The sequence below is a fragment of the Lathamus discolor genome, chromosome 9 (assembly GCF_037157495.1).
Source record: "Lathamus discolor isolate bLatDis1 chromosome 9, bLatDis1.hap1, whole genome shotgun sequence".
Lineage (NCBI taxonomy): Eukaryota > Metazoa > Chordata > Aves > Psittaciformes > Psittacidae > Lathamus > Lathamus discolor.
Genome location: NC_088892.1, coordinates 9,736,339 through 9,752,913, shown reverse-complemented (window position 1 = coordinate 9,752,913; position 16,575 = coordinate 9,736,339). Strand labels below are relative to the sequence as shown.

The 16,575-nt window shown below is 36.8% G+C and overlaps 1 long non-coding RNA gene across 4 annotated transcripts in view; it reads left to right on the top strand.

The window, feature by feature from the left end:
* Nucleotides 1-16,575, top strand: part of LOC136019483 (uncharacterized) — a 71,566-nt gene that overhangs the window by 30,376 nt on the left and 24,615 nt on the right. For all 4 annotated transcript variants that reach the window (XR_010614906.1, XR_010614907.1, XR_010614905.1 and 1 more), the window contains 2 exons: nucleotides 3,071-3,204; nucleotides 14,939-14,969. This is a non-coding gene — a long non-coding RNA (uncharacterized LOC136019483). The remainder of the gene's footprint in view (nucleotides 1-3,070; nucleotides 3,205-14,938; nucleotides 14,970-16,575) is intronic.

Genomic DNA, 16,575 nt, shown 5'->3' with positions numbered 1-16,575 from the left:
TAATGTTTTTGAGAGAATTTTTCTTAACATTTGGGATTAAATGCTTTTCATTGCAAAAGACTTAAATATAACTACAGTTTATGTAATGTTATAGGTAAACAAAACAAGTTTCAGTTTCTTGTAACTAAGTAAAACTACTACTAATTGGGAAATCGGAAGAGTCCAGAGTATTTTAAATATAAAACATATATAAGGCAGTAAATGGTAAGACATTTTGCACTACTCGGTAACTACTGAGTAGGATATGGCAATAATTTTCATTATATATACTTACGTCATGATATGTTCTTAACTTTTAAATACACATGTAGTATAAACTCCACCTTCATTTCTGTGATTCCTATTATTATCTTACAGATTTTTTATTTCCAACTTGTTTGTTTTTAATAATAATAAATAGTGATTTGAGTTCTCTGCAGTGGTATGGGTTAAGAAACCAGACTTTAATCAGAATTTTACATTAATTTTACTCTGAGAATAATAGAGTTGTCTTAAACAAACAAAAAAAAAAAACCCTTACGCTTTCCTATTTGTTCAATTAATTGTTTACTGTGAATCCTTCTATCCTTCTTGCAAAACTGGGCATGTATAGAGAGTCTCAGCCTTCATTATAGGTTGCTTTTCAGTTTATTGATAAATAATTCCTTTTTTGCTACTTATCTCTATTTTTCAGACACCTGTGCTCCAGTTATTTTCTGATATTTTGCAGACATTCTTTATTCAGACTTTTTTTCCTTTGCTGTTGTTTTTTTTCATATGGAGACAGGTTTTGAAATGAAACTTTGCTTGATTTTTTTTGCTTTGTTTTAAAACAAGCTCAGGCAATTGAAGCATGAACTGCATATTTGATTCAAGTGGTATAAACCAAATACATCAGTGTGGAAAAATTATCACTTTTAACATTAATTACTGAAAAAGACTTTCATAGATCTTAAAGCAAGTGTAATAGATGTACACATGTAATACATATAAATCTTCTTAGTCAACTTAAGTCCTCCATTAACTTGAGCACAATACACATCCAGTGAGAAATGGGCCAGCTTTTTGTGATGTATCATTAGTGGTGACAATAGAAAAGGCAGCAAAGATTTGAGTCAAGACTGGACTTACAGGGTTAGAATTTCTGGTGTTTGACAGCAGTAGTGCCTTTGTCAAGTCTTCAAATATACACCAAATATCTGAGGGAAGAAACCCCTTGATGAACTGTGGTGTTGGACCCCGATTTGGAAAAGCACACCACAGGTAGCTTTATTCCCCCCTTGGACCAGGTTGCCTCTGCTGCTCTTGCAGCTGCCAGGATTGGGCTTGGTTTCTGGTGTACTTCAGGGCATCAGTGTTTGAGCAGAGAGAATTAGTTAACTGAACCTAATGCTCCATGGAAAAAAGGCTTGCCTATGTTAATTTCTGCGAATGCATATTATACATATATAAACACACAAAACTGCAGCATTTCATGCTGTAAATAGAAACCAGAATACAAGGAAACAAGGAGTTGGCTAATCATGAATAAGTTAATAATTTTATCTTCTTCAGCAATTTAGAGCACGTACTCCCACAACTTATCCTGTCTCTTCACAGTAAGCTGAACAGACCACTGTCAACTCAACTTCCTTTGAGTAGTTGATGTTTTAAGACATTTGAAGTGAAGCAATTAGTAAAATCCCGGTAGTGTTGAAGTTGATTTGACAGGTATCATGGACTCAGATAAAGCCAGAAAGACACCCCTACTTTTCCGAAAACAGAGCTGTATTCTCTGCTGACTTATTTCTATTTGGCCTTCAAGGTTTATCTCAAATAATCTAGCAGCAATGGATTTGTATTGAAGATGTGATAATGTTCATGATCTTCTTTAAACAAGCATAGAAGTGCACATGGGAAGGGCTCTCAGAAGGTTGGTTATCACTTGTCACTGTCATAGAGGGTCTTGTATTACTCTTTAGTCACTGAGTCAGTTAACTGCTGCTGGAAGATGAAGGGTTGGGTATAAATGATGTAAATGTTCATGAACAGACGCATTGTACCATGGTACTGTCTGTCACTCAAATTCACAGAGTGTAGAAAATGTTATTCTTTGCTAGAAGAGCATGGTTTCAGCAGTTTGAGGAGCTTTTTCATTGTTAAATGCTAATGCCTCCTAACAGACATGATATACAGCAAAGATGTTATCTGAAGAAAAAGTAGCAGACACAGGCAGGGACAGACTTTGAGAAAGGTCAGTCACACTGCAGACAACGAAATTTTGAAAGCCATGGTGCTGAAGGCAAAATTCCCTGAGGCTTTAATGTGACCAAGGTTTCACTCTTGGTTCCTAACCTGGGTACTTACTGCTTCCAAGTTTTCACATGTACTCTCTCCGTCCTTGTTGTTCCTTTCAACAGTGGTATTTGTGCATCTTTGACATAGAGCAATATAGCTGCTTCAATTCTGCAGGTAAAAGATTTGGGAAGTGGTCTAGCAACAGCCCATTACAGTCTGGGAACGAAGTTTCATTTACTTGTCTATAAGGGATGTTTTCCATACTGGCCTGAGTGCTTCAATGAGAAACTTTTCTCCTTCACAGCTGTCATCCAGTCAAGTTTTTTTCCTCATGATTTTTTCTTGACTTCATCCCTAAACTCATTTGAAGGAATCTTGCCTTAACTTTGCTGAATTCACTGTTTTGTTTTTTTAGCAAATATGACTCTGCCTTGTTTCACTTATAACCATGCTCTTTGTGATAGGCTTCACTGTTAAATATTATTTAATTTCTGGTTTTATATATATAAATTTAAACATCCTGCTTGTGTGTGTCAGTATTCTAAATCTGACCATTACATTACTGTAGATACTGTGTAATTAGAGAATTGTGATTTGGTAGCATTGCTGGTCACTTTGTACAGTTAAGTATACCGGTTTGTAATTCAGTGCAACGCAGGCATTTGTGTAGTACCTGTTTTAGCATACAGGTGGTAGCAAAGCACTTACTTTGGATTAGTATAGACTCTAGCCCAGATCTTGTTGAAATATTTGCTCTATAGGATTTATAAAAATTCTTTTTATTCAGTAATTCTGTTACCTGATATTTTTATAGGGCATTTCTCTCCTAAATTCTAAAGATTTTACCTGATTGGTCATCACTTCAGAACTGGCCAAAACTGGACGGATTTCCTCCACTGGCAAAAAAAATGGTGGTATAAGAATCAGACAAGGAATGTCAATGGACAGGTAAGAATATTCTTGTGTTCCTATTCTTGAATACAATTGTTAGTCTCTAGCTTTTGACTCAGGTCCTTCCACAAAAAGAAATATAAACATGGGTCCATTCCTTTCTTATTAAACAGTTAGTTTCCAAACTATTCCAAGTATATTTAAAAAAATGAGAAAATGCTCTCTATTTGCTTTTTTCCCCACTATTTAAAGCAAATAAACAAAAAACCCCAGAAACTGCTCAGGAAAAGAACCCTTGTGTGTCAGAAAGCCCTACCAAGTTGAAAGACAGAGAAAGGAAACAGTTTTAAAACTATTTTCAGTGTTGAAAAAAGGAACTTTGGATTTCATAAATGATTTTCGTAAATGTGCCTTCCGCTTTCCAGTGATTGTAATTTGATTGTTCTTATTGACTGCTTTCCTACGGTTGTTAAGATGTGTATGAGACGCCTAACGCAATCATCCCTTGCCATCTAGTGGCATATTTGTGAATTACTACAGTTACTTCAGTCAAGGGTTACGTCCATTTCTTTAGGAGAGGATTCATGTTTGCCCCTTCATTATCCCACACAGGCAAAGCCAGCTCCTAGGCAGAGTGATTGTAGGTGTTATGAACAGGTAGTATGACTATTGACATTCGGGTAGACCAGATAAAACATGAGACATGTCAATAGATGAAACAGGGATACCAGACACAGCATTATATTTTGCAGTCATTTTTTTAATTTAATTATTTCTATTTAGTAATATTTTTTTCATGTTGTATAGAATACTCCTTTGCTTTTAGAGTAATGCTTTTGTTTTCATACACCTGTAACAATGCCGATTTTGTTGTAAATTACTGTTAGTTCTATATCACTAATTCATGTGACAGCATTTCAAATGAGGTAGTTTGCAAACAGGAAGACAAAGGGTACTTGTAAGAAATGTTCTGAAACTGTTTAGTATCTGCTGCAAATCTTCAGCAATGCATTTGAGTTTACATATGAGGGGCCAGGAACAATGCCATTTTTGCCCAAAATAAGCTACTTTGTCTAGGGTGTGGAAAAGAAATTCTTCTGTTGTAGGGAATCCAGACTTTTCATCATCTCTTCAAACTGAAATGTACACTTGTGTCCTGTGTTCTCACTTGTCCTATCACAATTGTTCTCGTGTTCTGTTGTCTTTTAATAACTTGTTTCCATGATTTGTGACATCTAGCTAATACAGTATGCCAAAATACAACTTGACACAGAAACTCTAAACTTTGGAATTGTTCAAATAGAAACAAGGTAGTAAACTCTGTAGCAAAAATACTATATCACACCAAGGTGAGGTGAATATAGACTTCAGTGGCAGTTAAAAAATACAAATTCTGTCATTACTGTTAATCAGTGATATATATATAATATGTTTATTATACTATATAAACTTAACTCACTCTGTAGCTGCTTGCTGTCCTTATTACAGAAAATGGAAGATAACTGGTCTCTGGAGTACTAAAAATACTGTACTCAAGAACTGAAATTATAAGGGAACATTGGGCACTCTCCCAAGAATGGAAAGCCAGCATTTCTAACAAGGCCCAAAAGGCAGCAGTGTTGATGTGCATATGGCTATACCATGTTGCAATTCCTTTAAAAGAAAATAAATATTCATTAAATTGCAGCCCTGAGATATGATCAGTTGAATCTAGTTTAATGTGCAGAACAAGTTGTTAAATTACAACTGGACGCTTTTAAAGAGCTGGTAGCTTTAGATATTTAGTAATACAGATGTGTATTCAGTTGTTTAAAGGTACTCTGTGTTATTGGAGCCTAGATAGATATAGTGGCGTATGTCCAGAGTCATGTGATTTAGGGATTCCTAATTGCAACTTCATGTTAAGAAAAGTACAATTGTTCTGCTTTGAGGAGGGGAGATGGGCAGCAGGCTTGCCTATAAATTGGGCTCAGATAATTTGTGTCCATCACACAATTATCCATTTGAGTACAGACTGATTTTTGTCTGGCTTCAAATCTGTGTTGCAGAAGTGGTATTTAAATGTGTACAGGGTTTGGATGTGCCTCTATAATGTGGTTCTGGCTGAAGATCTGTGCTACAGACAAGATGTGCATGCTCATAAGGAGAGAAACTTTCTGAGCTATGGTGATCAAATATGTGGTAGCTCAACAGTGGCCCAGCTGGATGCAAGCAGGCTTTGTAAGAAGAGTTTAAAAAAAAATTATCTATTCTCCTGAGCTGCAGCTGAAGCTTACTAAACATGTAGTGGTTTCTGCTTCTCATTAACAGAATATGTGTAAGTGAGTAAATAAGCCTTGAAATATGAAACTGAACCATTTAATACCTTGCAAAGCCGGGTGTTAAAGGGTGAAGGTATGTTTGATATATAGCTAAGCTGTTTTTCCTTTCTTTTTTTTTTTTATTTCTGTTTTATCGTTAGATGGAATTAAATGTTGTAGGGAAGCTTCGTATCTTAATTCTGCACCTCTGATCATGAGCAAAATAATTTTCCTGTGAATTCACTGAGTTCTCTGTAATCTATTTATTAACTAGGATTTAGTGCTTAGTGTAAATTTTTGGATCATCAGCTGCAAAGAGCCTAGGATAAAGAACAAATGTGCTAGGCCCAAATCCAGCAGCAAGCCTCACTGAATTAGAATATAAATCTGATATCTATAACTGTGTGTGTTGAAATCAGAATTATCCAGAACAGGCTTCTATTAACATAAACTACCAAGTTACACCATAAGAAAAAGGTGACAGTGGAGTGGGTGTTTCTTATTTCCCTTCTTTTCCATTTCAAAGACAATAAAACCAGTTAGTATAAGAGGGATGGAGGAAAAAAAATGTGGGCATGTACAGTGCTTCTATTTCTGACTATATAGTAAGGTCCTGTACTCATACTGCTCTTGTACATGAGGTCCTCCAACTGACCTGCGGAATTAAAATCCATGCACCATCTAAATTTCCCAATATCTTTCACTTGATTCCTGCTGCATTGTACTTTTTTTACCTAAAGGAGGTTGGGATCATATTGCTACAAAATCTGTAAGCCCTAAATCTTCTTCTTAGAACTCTTAGATTTCTGTCTAAGCTCAAAACTCTCTTCCTTATGCAGCTGTTACAGCTGCAAGGGACATGCATGCTTGGCATATTGTCCTCACCCCACCTCCAGAACTACTCAGTGCACTGCAGTGAAGTAGGTTGGCAATCACATGCTAGCTGCTGTGCACTAACATAAAGAAGGGGCAGCAAGTGTCAATAATATTTCTCACACACACTGGAGATAGTCCTGGGACTGTAAGGAATAGTGGATAGCCAATTTAAGTGGTCTAAGTCTCCTCTGCAATGAAGATACTTCTGTTAAAGATAGCAGGGAACACTTTAGTGATTGAAAACTGTAGGCACATTCTCATCATTTTAGAACTTCAAGAATCATAGATGCCTCATAGACCATAAATGGGGTAATCCTGATTTATGCCATTATGTTTCTTTCTAATGGGCTCTCATTACAGAATTTGCAGGCAGTGACATCTCCCATGCTGACAGAGGCCTCATTCAGAATTTAGAGCCTCATCTCTTGTTCAGGAGATCAGGCCACTGGGGCAAAGGTTTGCATTTTTTTTATGTCATCTATCATGAAATGAAGTCATTCTCCAAATAAGCTTTCAGCAAAGGTAGTATGTAATCAATCGCAGATAAATTTTCACTAAGGTCCATGCCATCTGTTTGAGAAGAGGTGTAAAAGGCAGTTATACATCACATTAAACTTAGCAGTTGCTCTTTTGTGGGAAATAAAAGTAGAAAAGGGAGTATCTGGATTATCTTTTACTTTTTAAGCACAAAACATACTGATATATTTAACAAGTGATCAATATTTCAAGGTTTTCCTTGGAGTTAATTCATATTGGTCTCCATCCAAAGCTAATGACAGTAGTGCTGATTCAGTTCTAGTAACGGTAAGATAGGCTTGCCACATATATGTAGAATCTTATTTAATTAAACACAGCAAAAAGAAACAAAAAAATGGCAAGACCAAAGCAATGTGTGAAATCATGTAATGATAGCTCCTGATTGTCAAAACCACCAGATTTCTGAAATCTTTAAGCCAGAGGAAAAGTGTTTGGAGGTAAGAGATTAAAAAAGCTGCAAGTTTAAAGAAACAGTTGGATATGTTTTTCGAGGTACCTTATTACAAATATTTATGTGTAATGTGACAGTAGCATAGAGCCAGAGCCCACTCCTGACACTGTGTTTGAGTAATGACCCTGTCCTAAGTAGATGTTTGAATACTGAGGTATTCAGTACAAATTCTGTTCAATCCAAAGTCATGTATGAATTGTGTAACAAAGGTAGTATTTTATGCTTCATGGTCATTCACTTTTAAAACGCCTCTTCATTCAGTAGTCAGTTTTCAGTAGGACACCCCCCCGCCCCCAAAGAATAGCCATTATTTTAAGCTTTTTTGAACATCCGTCCACTTTTGATGCCTGAATGCAGTGTTCTGTTCTGTCATTCTGCTCCATCCTATTCACAGAATAACTGTTCATTTAATAACACTACAATTTTTATTCAAATTTGAATGATTTAAGAAACTCTTAGAAAAAGTAAAAATACAGAAAGTCATCTAGAATCTCTACTTCTAAAATATTGTCTCTTTCACTCCCATGTTGGTGCTAGCTGTTGATATATGGAGCATGAAGTTCATTTCTTTTTCTTACTACTACACTGATGAAGAAAGTCAGAATATTGACACTTCATTCAAAAATCCCTTCCAAAATTATTCCATTTTTAAATGGATCCATGGGCTTGCAAGCTGGAGTGGCAATGAGAAACATAGAACTTACTGAAAGACCTTTCGAAAGCTCAAAAAATTTAGCTTTTCAGGTGTGATTTGCTGCCTCTGATCAGTCTGTAGGTTCACTTTTATTTTCTCCAGAGTTCCTGAGTGGGCTTTGTAGACGAGCTGCTGTAGGGCAATGATTTGTGAACTGCTAAAAATGCATGCAAACTTGCCCTTGAAAGGCTCATGTCAATGTATTTTTCAAAATGGAATAGTTTATGCAATCACAGACAGGCATATCTTTGCCTCTCTGTGTCTTTGTAATCTCTTTTCATCAGTGTACCAGCATGTTGGTATAAAAACTGGTAGAATTTTGAGTATTCATTGGATTGCAGATAAAAACCAGAGGGCTTCTGTCATTATAACTGGCACTGTAGGATTAGGTACCAACTGTCTGCATCTAAGCAGCCTGTAAATTCCAATGAGGGGCAATTTTCTTTTTGTATTATTTGTATCATGCTGGAAAAGGTAAATTGGGTATTGCAAGAAAGAGTTGGAGTTGTTCAGCTTGGAAAAGTGAAGGCTCTGGAGAAACATTATTGTGGCCTTTCAGTACTTAAAGGGGGCCTATAAGAAAGATGACGACAAAATTTTTAGCAGGGCCTGTTGCAATAAGACAAGGGGTAATGGTTTTAAACTTTAAAAATGTAGATTCCTACTATCTTATACTAGATACAAGGAAGAAATTGTTTAAAATGAGGGTGGTGAAACGCTGGCACAGATTGCCCAGAGAGGTTATAGATGCCCCCTGGAAACATTCAAGGTCAGGCTGGATGGGGCTCTGAGCAACCTGATCTAGTTGAAGATGCCCCTGCTCATTGCAGGGGGTTGGACTAGATGACCTTTAAGGGACCCTTCTAGCCCAAACTGTTCTATTATTATATATGATTCTATGATTTCCTGAACCCTATCAAAGTAAATGATTGTATGAGCATCAGTTCACTAGGTAGACAAAGAACTCAGTCAGTCTTCCTACTTCTGAGAAGTAAGGACAATTAACCTCTGCCAGTTCTTCCTATTTTCATTATCATTATACCTCTTCAGGTCTTAACCAGTGTTAGATTTTAGTTTTGAAGCCCAAGAAGAAGAAAGATAAAAGAAAAAAGGGAGAAGAGGGAAGCTTTCCAAAAAGGAAAAGAACAGGAAAAGAAATGGAACCTGTCTGAACCGAATAGGAAGGGACAGCTGGGCAGGTGACCATCCAAATGTCATGTATTAGAGGCATCAGCCAAGACCTTAATCTTCTATTAAGTTTGTCAGGTGATGTATCTGCTCAGTGTTTCAACTCCCCTACTTTCAGCATCCCTACTTCTATGTGCCCTGCATAATGGTTGGAGACGCCAGTGTTGCAAAGGTAAAGAAAGATGAGCCTTAAAATAGTGATCTGAACAGATTTGTATAGAAAGTTGCCATAAAAAAAAAAAGTAGGTACTCTTAACTTAGAGGTTAGCATTAGATATGTGTGGTGACTGGGGCTATGAAGGGAAAATTAAATGTTCTTATTTATAGCACAGTGCTAGCAGAGACTTAGAACACCCTGATCTGAAATGATGCAAAAATGAGGTTTGTTCTATCAGCTTAACAGAAGAGCAGCCAAAATGTGTTCCTCTTCAAGGACATCAATCAAATCCTCAAGCAGAGAAATCATCTCAGTAGTAGTATTCTGAGTGATCATTAGTACAAGAAGCTTGAGCTTGTAGAGTTTCCAGAAGGAATAATTTCTTAATAACAGCTTCTTTAGGTTATCTTTCCTGTGAAGATGCCCAAATGCTGAATTTAGGTACTGAAAGTAAACAGTTTCTTCCTTCTTTTATTCCTCATCTTCCTTCTCTCCCCCTTGGCCTTCAAAACAAACAACACTGAACCTCACAAGCTTTGTTTCAAGAAATTAACAAGTTCAAACACAATAGTAATACTAATGATAAGTAAATAATTATCTGTGTTTGCCATTTGGGAAGGGTGAAGACTGCCATGTAAGTAAAACAATAGAACTCGTCTCAGACTGTTGAAATCAATGGAAAGATGGCTATTGGTTTCACTGCTTTCCAGATGAGACCTTGGGCATAGTAATTACATACCACATCACTGACTGCCTTTGTATTCCTGCTGCTAATTGTTACTTCTTGGTTAGCTGAATACTTAATAGAGGAAACATCACGCTGTTATATCTATTTTTAATATTTTTGGTCATTGTTGTTCTTTACCTTTTGAGGGGAAAAAAAGAGCTGGCTGCTGGCAGTGATATTTGTAATGTCACACCTAAATGAGCAAGATCTTCTAGAATAGCTGTTGCGTGGTATAAGAAATCATGTGTTCCAGGTGATGTAGGAGTCTGAAAAGGCATGCAAACCTGATATAGCATCAATATATGCTGACAAATTATGCTTTCTGAATATAATTGGCAGTCCTGTGGTAAAGGTTGGACTTGATGATCTTAAAGGTCTTTTCCAACCTAGCTTATTCTGAGATTCTATAATTCAGGAAAAGAGCGTAGATACATCAACAGAATTTTTCATTGCTAGCATGCGCTGTATTTCCACAAGAGGGCTCTGTCAGCGTAGCTGCAACGGCAGCAAAGTTGTGCTCCACTGCAAGAGGACAGCCTCATGTAACCGTGGTCACATACAGATCTGTGCACTGGATTAGACTTCATGGATGTGGAAGCAGAAATTCACTTTCATCACTACAGTATAATTATCTCAAGAAAGCTAACCAATATCCTGTAAGTGACCGGCTATCAGCAGTGCAAGGCGGAGAGTATCTTGGCTGTCTGTGCACCTATTCCCTCACACTTCTGCCTCTGCTCTCTTCCCATCTCTGCTTGTTCTCAGCTAAGAAAAGATGTGTTTGGATGCAATTTTTTTGCTTCCTTTTTTTGTAGTCAAATTAAGCTCATTATATTAAATCCATTACCTGCAATAAATATTAAAGATTGACAAATGCTCATGGTCAAAAAAAGTTAGGAATTACTGATCTGAATATTCCATCCAAAATTCCCCCTAAACCGAATAATTGTACTCTGAATGGTTGATTCGTTTTTAATATTGAACTGTTTAAGGTAATTTAAACGCACTTGTTAAGAATTTATAGTTTATATTCCAGTGTTATGATGCAGAAATTGTTTCGGGTTTGCCCCTTTTAAGGTTACGGGGAGCGTTTCAGCAGCTTCCTTGGTAATTTTAGGCTTTTGCGTGCAATCCTGAAACGTGGCCACAAGAGGTCAACAGCGATTCGTAATCGCCGGTATCCCAGTATTTGCATGGATGAAATACGTTACAATAGAATTACGTAGTCAGACGAGATTTTCTGATTATTTCACGGAAGTTTTTAAGTTTGTAGAAATAATGATAATAAAATTGTTAAAAATCTTTTTCTAAACATATTTGGTGATTATATTACTTCTAGAACATTTATTTGCTGTTTGCTTTTAAACAAGAATCAATTTATCAAAACCTAAGTAAATTGTCTAGATCTGTGTGTTCTCCAAAATGACACGATTGTCTTTATTCATATAATAATAAACATTCATTGTGCAAAACTTCTTAGCATATCCAGAAAACCTGTTCATATACCCAGGCACTGCCATTACCCTGTATTTTCCCCTTAGTGCAGCTCTGCAGATCCACAGATGTGTTCTCTCATGGTTTAGATTGTAGCTGTCTAAATCCGTGTTCATGCTTCAGCCAGCATAAACTGCATGTGTGGAGTGTATGTTTTCTGCCACTGTAAGAGGCACCATCAGTACCACTTAGCCCTGGGGCTCTTTGCGTGTGTAAATATATTTCATTGACATGTTAAAGTGGCACATAGACTTCAGTCTTAAAAATTGTACCATTTGTGTAGGGCTAAGACTTACCAGCTGATCACCATGTGACAGCTTTTACTGTACCTATTTGTATTGACGTAAAAGATGTATGTGCATATGCCCAGCATTTACTTTATTGGCATCTAAACTTCAGTCATTCACTGCTTGTGGAATTGGAAACTGCATTTTTTTCCTCACAACCTTTTTCCTTTATCTTTCTTTGTCTCGTAATCAGCTTCTCCTTTAAAAATTAGATTACGACCTCAACAGTTACTAGAGGTAACTGTTTTCCAACCAGAAAAGGCTCACCACGGTCATTTGTGATGAAGGGAAGCAGGGGTCAGCAACATTCAGCATTCTCATCTGCTCATCTAAAATGGACTCCCACATATTGCAGAGTGCATTCTCATTAGCAGCCCATGTTTCTCTGAGTGGTAACATACTAAACTTTTTAATGGACACCAGTTATGTTTCATGCTCATTATAGTAGGATAGTAGACAACAGAAAGTTTATTGCAATACTTTCCACCTCAGTGGCACTAGCATGATATTAACTAATGTAATTAGTAGTTGCTGTTGCATATTTACTCATTTTGCATGTGCAGGTAGTACAGAAAGTTACTTTTAGAGTTTAAAAAGGTTTTAATGTACATTCTTTCAGATGCCTTGAATAAAGAGAGTTCAATTAAAGGAAGTCATTTCAAAGTATAATTGATAATTTTTAAGTAAATGTGGCCTTGTAACAGAATGCAGATGGCAAACCCACTATCCAGCTGACCCCTGGGTGTGATCAAGAAACAAGCAGGAGGTGCAATACACTCTATTAATTATTTTCACTGCTACAGTTGTTTGCTATACAATACAGGTCAACAGGGGTTAGCCTGAAGCTTCTCCTAATATATTAGTAAATAAATTTGAACAGATTTTAATTTGCTAATGGAAAGGTCTGAGCCAGTTGCAAATAAGAGTGGAGCTACTTTGTCTTGCTCATTACTATGCAACATGGCTGCTCTCAGCCATTCATACAAAATGTTACATTTCCATAAAGCACAATGTAATTTGTCACAGGGAAGGAAAAAAAACCAACAACAACAACAAAAATCCCCAACTCTGTAAACTATATTAGATTAAAGATAAATGTGTATCATGGAGCAATCATTCTTATGGAGTCTGTCGGATAATTACATGTTGAACACCTGCCTCTGAAGGCTTGCCAAATAATCCAGCATGGTATCTTTGTAATACTTACATGTTTCAGGGAGAAAAAAAAAAAAGTCTATGCTATTTCCAAAGGGTATAAAAAAGTGAGCCTTTTTCACATGTCCCCTAATGATTTCTCACCCTGTTTTGAAGTCTTGCTTATGCCCCTATTCCAACTCATACAGCTTCCAGGGCTGTGCTTTCACAGAATTGCGACACAGAACCAGCTGCATGATTGTTTGTTTGTCACTCATAATGACAATATTTTCTACTCATAATGACAACTCCCCGAGTGTTTTTTCTGTAACTCCTTTGTAAACATTTGCAAATATTCTCATTTACAGATGCAGAACCAGAAGCACACAGGTCTGTGTCTTTCCCAAGATCTACATTGGTAGTAACAAAACTGAGATGTTCAGTATCCAAGCCTAGTAGCATTGTCATAGTTTTCCTGCCTCCTCCTTTACATTGTTTAGGGCAGGCCGGTTGAAAGCAGAGGGAATGACTGCTCATTAAAAAATGACAGTTGATTAAGAGGTATAGGTAGTATGCTGCTGACAGGTGTTTTAGCCCAGCAATACTACCTTGTTTCATTTCACTGATTGTGCACCACAGTAACGGCACCTGTTTTTAATCTCAACATTTTTTACATTAGATCATGAAGCTTCATTCATGTGCATCACTGGTTCAGTTACTTTAACACCTACCTCTTGGATGAATTTTAAAACTCAGGTTGGCCTGCTTGTCCAATTCTTCTTCCCATGTTAACAAGATAAGACTCTATGAATGTTGGAGTGATCAGAAAAACTTCTGTCACTGATGTTAAGACAGACTTCTAAAGGGGAGAAGGAAAATTTCTTATTATAGTGTTTATGCAGACAGGCACTTGAGGGTTCATGCAAAGACAGCTCACAAGTTGGTAGCTTAAAACGTATATCCTTAAGTTGTATTTGCCTTATATCTACACAGGACGTATTTTACCATCAACCGTTTTCTCCATATTTAAAATCTTGGTTTTGGGATTTATTTATTTATTTATTTATTGGTTTTTTTTTTGGGGGGGGGGGCGGGGCAGGGAGGAAGGTTTTCTGTGGTTTGGTTTTGTTTTAGTGGCTCCTGGTTTTAAATATTCCAGCTGTTTGTATCGCTCAGATGCATGAGGTGACAGGAAGGGCTGTTAATGTTTAAACCTTTGTCATTTTCACCTCTTCTTCACTCTTTTGTGATGAAAGAAGTGGCACTCTATTTTAAAATGGACACAAATTAAGAAGCATCTAAGGATTAGTCCCTTAATTACAATAATCCTGAAAGGATTATTCAGAGATTGCCCTTACTAAAGTTTTAAACTTAGCCATGCATTTTAAATCAGGAACAGACTGATCTATGGGCCAACAACAAAAGACAGGGTTCAGGTTTGAGCATTCTTTGCATAAACTTTTTTAGGTTGAGAAAACAGTCAACTTCAGACACCACAGCTACTGATGCATGTTCTGTTTGTTGCTGATAAACTTTTTTACTTTTTAATAATTCAGTGTCTAATTGCCATAGAAAACCTCAAATAAGCAAACAGAAAGGCTGCCAAGGTCAGTGGCATGAGTTTTCGGGCAAATTCCTTTCTACCAATCCCACAGTTTTGAATATGAGAAATAGATAGAGTGTGTGGATTCCTGCTATCCAGATGTTTGAATCGTTGATTTCAGTAAACCAGAGATTAAAAGAAAAGATCTCCCCAGCCTTCTAAACTGCAGTACTAACTTCACTGACTGTACCTGCCTGGATAGTGACAGTAAGAAACATTTATAGGACTTCCATGAGCAATGTACTTTATGCATGTTAATTAATCAAGATTCTGAAGGCTGCATTCTCATGTCTTTTCATATTCTGTCCTGAAATTGTAAACAACTCTAATTTGACTGTTCCAGAGGGAGGAAAGGGAAGAAGGAAGGGCAGAAGGTAAGTTATCCTTTTTCACAAAGTGTACCTTTTTCACAAAGTGCTATGTTATCATCAACATTTACCTTGACTCCTCCCAGATCTACTGTCAAATGGCTGAAAGGATAAGGCAAATGAAAAACAGGTATACATAATTCCACCCACTTTGGCTCAAGGCATGAATAGCAAAATAATTAACAGCAGTATTGAATTCTCCTGCTTTTTTGTCCTAAGCAACTTTATTCTAATGTATATGTTTTCTTCTGTCCAAATGTTGTTTGTTACTCATTGTTTTCTAGTTACTTTCTTTTTCTTGTTACTTTTTATAGGAAACGATTTCCCACATTGAGAAATAAAATCATTTTATCAAGATGTACCACAAAATGTAATAGAATGTTCAAGGGGAACAGAGGGAGCACCTCTTCCATAAGAAAAGGCTGAGAGCAAAAGGGTTTTTCAGCCTGGTGAAGAGTGGGCTCTGGGGGGACCTTCTAGCAGCCTTTCAGTACTTAAAGAGGATGTACAAGAAAGATGGGGACAGACTTTTTTAGCAGGGCCTTTTAGGATAAACAATGACTAGTGGTTTTAAACTAAAAGAGGATAGATTCAGACTAGATATAAGGAAGGCCTTTCTTACAATAAGGGTGGTGAAACACTGGAACAGGTTGTGCAGAGAAGTAGTAGAAGCCTCATCTCTGTAAACATTCAAGGTAAGGCTGGATGGGGTGCTCAGCAACCTGATCTAGTTGAAATTGTCTCTGCTTATGGCAGGAGGGGTGAACTAAATGGCCCTTGAAGGTACCTTCTAACTCGAGTCCTTCTGTAATTCAATGCAAACTACTCAGTGTGCATTGTCCTTCGCAAAATGCTATTCCCAACCAAAATGAGGGAGCAGAGAAGAATAGTAAATATCCTCAAGTATTGAAACTAATTTTCCTATTCAGATTAATATTCTGCTAGGATTTTCTTCATATGCAGACCTGCCTTATGCCAGAGAATTTTTCTGCATTTGTTTCCATCCAGGAATGCCTTTTCCTCCAAAAGAAATTATACTGTCCCTTTGTAGTTGCTGAATACAGCTACAGTTACTATAGAGTAGCTTAACCTGAGGGCTGTCTATCTACAATTTTAATAACTTCATTGTACAGGAGCAGTTTATATTTTAGAGGACTTTTTATTTCCATTTCTCTGCAGTATTTATGGGTAAACCAGTGCACAGAAAGACAGCCACCTTAAAGTTTCTAAAGTGTCATTGTTATATCTCAGTTCAATAAAACAGTCATATGAAAATTAAACACCAAAAAGTATTGCAGGGAGAAAAATTAATTTCAAAACTGTTGAATATTAAGCTTATAAACTATTGTGCTCAAAAATGATCCTGAGAGCTGTATCTCCAATGGAAACAAATCATTGTAAGATCAGAACTTTTGAATCACTAAGCTTGTTAAATTCTAAACACTGTGTTACTATGCACTTGTTCTGCTGCAATCTTGATTAGTTTTCTGCTGCTTTGGTTATCTACTTTGAAAGCTCACATGAAGAGGTTAGAAGCCAAGGATAGCAATAAAAATTAGAAACAAAATCTACACAGCTGAAGCTCAAGAATTTGGGTTTGTAACTTCCATAA